Below are 6,000 nucleotides of genomic sequence, written 5' to 3' on the forward strand. Positions count from 1 at the left end.
GCACGGCAAAAGAACGTATGTCATCATACAGCGCTTTGCTGTATAAAATCAGGGCCATGCGCGCTACAGTCAGCACGGCAAAACAACGTATCAATATCGTGGCCATCACAACACACGCTACACTGCATAACTCTATGTGCAAGACCTACGGCTACGTGCTGCAGATCCATTTCAGCCGCGGCAGTGAGTGTAGTGCCGCCGCTGATGCCGGGCCGGGCCGCTTGCGACAACAGCTGCAGCAGTGCTGCAGCAGAGTACTGGTTGACTGGCAGGCAAGCTTTGCTGCAGTGTGAACCATGAAGTCATGCCAGTTGTTCTGTTCTGCAGTCATGGAATGGATATTCTCCTGACCAGTTAATGCTACCACATAGAAAATCAGCGGTAACACCGGTAAGTTTTATTTTGTTTTTGTCAGGTCTAAGTTTGATCCAGCCCGACCAGACGCCGTGCGAAGTACGGCGATTGGGCTGTACAGAGTGGACGACAGTACGCTATGCTAGTAGGGTCCAGTACTTTCAATTATAGTTTTCACTAAGATTTAAGAAAACGATTAGTAAAAAAAAATAAACAAAAAACACAGCAAGCTACGAAAATAAAGAGCAAACATAGATCTATGAGTATGACAGCCTTTCCTGCCGGTGGGCTTTGCAAAACGTGGCTCATTGGTGTTGTTGTGGTTCTACTATTAAAGGACTTTGTAAATGTAGGATACTTGTACTACTACTAGTGGTCTAGTAGATCAAGTAGTGACTCTCAAAAGAAATTTACCTTGGCGCAAAGGAAGTGGACCCCAATATACTGTTATGATCATCGACATCATTCGACTTGAGGTCTTCTACCTCAAATTAAGTTTTGTAAAGTAACAGCTTTATAGTAAACAGAAGACTCGACTTCAAGCAAATGACAATAAAGCTTGATACTGATAAATTCCATTTAGTCTTTAGTGGCTACATGAACTGATGGCAAACGATATGTTCTAATAATGACATTAACATCATTACTTTGGCAAGAAAGGTAGGGATAAAATGTAATGTTTGGTCTACATCTTTGGTTAAACATAAGTAGTCTTAGATCTTGTTTGTTATTTCTTGAAAGGATGAAGAATGTGATTGCGGTGTTTTCATACATACAGGAATTTACTCACTTAAAATTAGCCTAAAAAATAAGGTAATATTTAATTGTACTCTTTACCTGCTAACTATGGAGGCCTGATTTATTTTCTTTTTAATTCTTTGTGCAATTTTAGTCAGCTGTACATATTCTTTAAAACATTATTTTTTTTCATTTCGATACGATATAATGCATTGTTGCCATGGTAGATCCTATACATGCTAATACGTTCCACCCCTCCCCCATAAAAAAGTTGAGGGCAAAAGCTTATGGAATTCAAATATTTATTCTTAAGTTAGGTGGTTTTAAATACTATGTAAAGTTCAAATATTCAGACCCAATCGTCTACTTTAGGTGATATGAACATTCGTGTTGATATACATATTTGCTTGTCTCTCTTTTCAGTGTCCACACCAACCGCCAGCCTAGACCAGCACAGAAAAGGAATGCAGTGTATCAAGTACAATGAAAGGTACACGTTGAACGATCACCTATTAATTCATACAAAAAAAGCATTAGGAGAAGGGGGCAGAAATGAATCCCACCTTTGTCATTATCACTAGCGACACAAGCCGGCTTTTGGAAAAATAAAAAAATAAAAATAAAAGAAGGCAGAATCCATGATGATGACACTCTGATAATTTGAGAATACCACATTTCACAGTTCATTCCTTAGCGATAAAAAATAATAATATTAAATGAAAACTGATGAAATGGTAACCATATTCTATCTCAAAACAAACACACAGCCTTGTGCATCCTCAAGGGGTATTTGTATGATGTTGAATAATAGATATTGTGAGTGTATTTCATTATTTGAAGAGTTTGTTTGCAAAATACGATAAGTCCATATTTGCCAAATGGAGATATTTGCGATTAAGGGTCAAGAAAAATAAAGAGAATAAGAAATTGTTTGCTTCTTTTGACCACAACTTCAAAAATGTTCCATTTTATGGCCTGACCAGTATATAATTTAAAAGATATCATATTGTACTTTAGGAGAGAGACTGTACTTCAAAATCTTCAAAAACGGACTTATCGGTTTTGCGAACAAACTCTTCATAAATACTCATTCTCATATTCTTTGTTTTTTTTAGGAGGAGGGGGGGGGGGTCTGTGAGAGAGGATTTGTTACAAACAACCATGCCTAATGAAGAATTTAATCACATAACTAAAGCAGAATTGAAATTCACTAGCTTTCTTTTATGGAAAATACAGAGTGCCTCATTTTATTTTGTGTTAATTATTCTCTTGCGTTTCTTTTTCATTTTCCTGCAGTGGTCTACCGAGCAGTTCGAAAGCAGAGAAAGGAGCAACTATACAAATTTCAGAACAGCTCTGCACGCCCGTCAGAATCTCATGAAAGATGGAGTGGATTGTGCACTAGATCAGTCAACTCTAAAAGAAAAATAATAATACTCGGATTGTTTACATAGGATCAAGTAAATCTTTCACAGTTAAATTAAGAACTCGCAAAACTCAACTGTGAAATGTTAATGACTATTCTTACGTTATTAAGGCACAAGAAAGATTTCTTTTTTTATATATTGATATGAAACTAAAGATTCTATTTCAAAAAAAAATGTGATGAGGGCTTATTGCCCTTTGAAATGATGATTATCAACTTTAGGCAAAACTATCACTTGTTCATATCAAATATTGTTGTAAATGCTTGCCCTCAAAATCAATATCATGTTGATTGAAAGTTGTCAACATATTTCAGAAAACCAGGGAAATAGTAACCTTTATTTCCTGCATAATTTTGATTTATTTTGAGCCTAATCTCTCCGGGAGCTCTCAGACAATGCAGATGTATTGCAGCACAGCAAATCGCTGTTGTGATAAGACGTTTATTGAAATGTGTTTAAAGTGAATACTGTTTCAAATTCTCCCTTCGTTTCAGCTGCCTGATAATTGTTCTTTACCCAAGTATTTACTTCTTACTACACTTGATCTTCAACAACAGTAAGGATTAAAAATACATTGTGTGCTATTTATAATTTGTAGATGTTCTGATCTTCCAAGGTAAAAATTGATGCGAAGGTCTGATATGGTAATAGTATAACTAAGTATAACTAATCTCCAGAAAAAAAAAAATGTTCTTTTCTATTGGAATTGAAAATTTTGGTCCCATGGTTCTGTTCAACTGTGGTACGTAATAATAAAGGCTACTTTACTCGGGAAGTAAATTACATTTTTTTTTCTATTTCTTTTACCATCATGATAATGTTTATAGTTACTGCTGATTTGCTTTCAATGTGATAAAAGCATAATGGCATATCAAACTCTATCTTAGATTGTAAGAAGAAAGCGTAGATACATATTTCATATTTTTAAGACTTGCAAATAATCGAAAGATTTCTGTAATTCTGTTGTCTTTGAGAAACAGATGTACACACATTTTTTTTCCCTATATTAAACCTTTAAGAAAATGTAAATCAGTCTCTGCATCTACGTTTCTGTCATGTCTATCTCAAAGTTACAGTTTTGTATTCAACTGAGAGAATGTTTGCACCTCTGACAAGTCTGAGATGTGTGTGTGTGTGTGTGTGTGTGTTTTGTACTTGCTTGGTTGTGTGTGTGCGTGTGTGTGTGTGTGTGTGTGGTCAAGTTACACCTAAAAACATTAAAACCTGGATTCATACTTACCTGATAAATCATTGTTATTATTGTTGTTGTTCAAAGAATTGAGGCATTTTAACCTTACGGATACAATTCATGCAATCAACCAAACATCAACAACTTATAACGATAAACAAAGTACTTAATTTTATTCTGTCTGCTCAAATCCTTTCATCTCAATGGAAATCGTTAAATAAATCAAAGAAAAGATAGAAATTAAAACAGGAGTCTCAATATTAACACATGCGTGTATGTGTCTTTGAAACGAAGTGTATGTGCAGATGTCTATACAATTCTTTTTTATACCCATTTTATTTTAGGGGTTTTTTTTGCCAGTTCCCATACAGTCATAATAGTTTCATACTAAAAATTATACATATTTCAAGTTCATCTTAATTGTAGCACATGGCATAAGAAGTGTAATGAAATCCATTTTCAGACTTTACCCAAACTCGTACTTTAGTTGTCAATATTAATCCAAATCCATGCTTTTGTTAAAACAACATGAATGATAAACCACTTACGCTCCCAATGAAAAAAAATCTTACATCAAGAGATAAAAAACATACACTTAAAGATAATAAAAAAGAATGGACATCTCAATAAACTATAAACTGTGTATGCAAATGAAGTAAAATAAAAATATACGGTAATTGGTAGATAACAACTAATTACATTTTAGTACATGCTCGGTAAGTTTTCAGAAAAAAAATGAAAATGTTCAATTGCATCGATAATTTTGCAAGCTAACGTGTTTCACTATTCCTTATGTATATTTAAAAACACATAACTGGACTTTTATCATCCGGTTATAACAAAATTGTCAAAGTAAATAAATCATAGAGATTGTTGCCATAGAGTTGGGATACGTCATTCTGCCTAATTACATTGATGAAAGGGTTGAGGCGCAAATATTTGTAAGTCAAGATACGTTCTTTTGGCATACTGAAGTGGCTTCGCGGGAGAATGCTTACGCGCCGTAAGTCAGGATACGTTCTTTTGCCTATTTGATATGTTGCCGCGTGAGGATTCTCGCACAACGTAAGTAAGGATACGCTCTTTTGGCAAACTAGAATTACTCATCAGCACAGTGCTGTGATTCGGTAAAATGCTGTATCTATTCTAAACATGACAATTACTCTAAAACGGGAAGTCCTATTTTACTGAAATTTTCCCGAGATATTCTTTATTAATGCCTTATAAACTTCGCTGCTTCAAAAGTGTTTTGCTCCTATGACGGAAAAATGGGAACCAATTGAATTTTCAAAGCCGTTTTTCTCAGAACATGATATTCTGAGTTACGTTGTTTTGCCTTATTACGGCCGCGCTCCTTGACTGCATGCGCCCAGTGTGCCCTGTGTATGTAGTGCTGCAGCAGTGCAGATGACGATATTTTCTGCAGGTCAGCGCCTGTCCACTCGATATCCAACGACGGCAACGTTTCGTTTAGACACTAGGTCATTATCGCGATATACACTCATAAAACAAATCACTCTCACAAAATACTTTACCTCAGGTTAGATGTTCATTGGGACACAACCATTAGCAACGTGCATCCTTCCTGGAATACTCTTGGTGATATTTTTGCTCTGGATTCTTGCCATTTATATTTTTCAACTTTGTCAGAATACACACAGCTGTCGGACATTGCTGCTTTTCAGTCAGTAGATGGCGCTGTCCTCGCTGTCAGCAAAAACAAAACGGATGATATTATTATGACTCATCATACTCGCGCTTACTAAGATGATGTTTATTATTCTCGTTCGTGTGGTTCTCAGGACACATTACTTATTCAACTGAATTTTGCTTTTCCGGTGTTGAATGATGACCTTTGTGTCTTGGGACAGTGTTCAAGATCCCCGGATGGTTCTCTGTTTCAATTTTTGTTGTTGTGGTTCAACCTCCAGGATCGCTGCATGCTTCATTCTTATTCTTTCTTTCTTTTTTAAACTCTATCATATTTAATATTTTGGACATCAAAATTGTAACGTTTGGTTTAGGCACTTTGAAGTGGGCAGCTATGTGTAAGTAAACGAGTAACGAATATCGATAGGCCTATCGACTGTCGTTGCTACTAACATTAAATGAGGAAAGAAAGAAGGATAATAACTAGTGATAATTGGTCAATTGTCAATTAACGAATCCGTCTTAGAGTCAGTTGATTCAATATCTCTTCTCGGAATCTGTATTGATGAAAACTTAAATTGGAAGAAACACATCAAGAATGTATGCACTGTTTTAAGCACACAAAAAAATAGGACTTTTGTA

General features: G+C 35.5%; 1 pseudogene; it reads right to left on the reverse strand.

Annotated features, from left to right (window-relative positions):
• The window catches only part of LOC139741102 (uncharacterized), a 37,547-nt pseudogene extending 32,175 nt beyond the window's left edge, over window positions 1-5,372 (reverse strand).
• Between the last annotated feature and the right edge of the window lie 628 nt (window positions 5,373-6,000).

This window comes from Diadema antillarum, unplaced genomic scaffold (genome assembly GCF_040938485.1).
Source record: "Diadema antillarum isolate AM-2024a unplaced genomic scaffold, OU_Dant_1.0 seq00000903_RagTag, whole genome shotgun sequence".
Lineage (NCBI taxonomy): Eukaryota > Metazoa > Echinodermata > Echinoidea > Diadematoida > Diadematidae > Diadema > Diadema antillarum.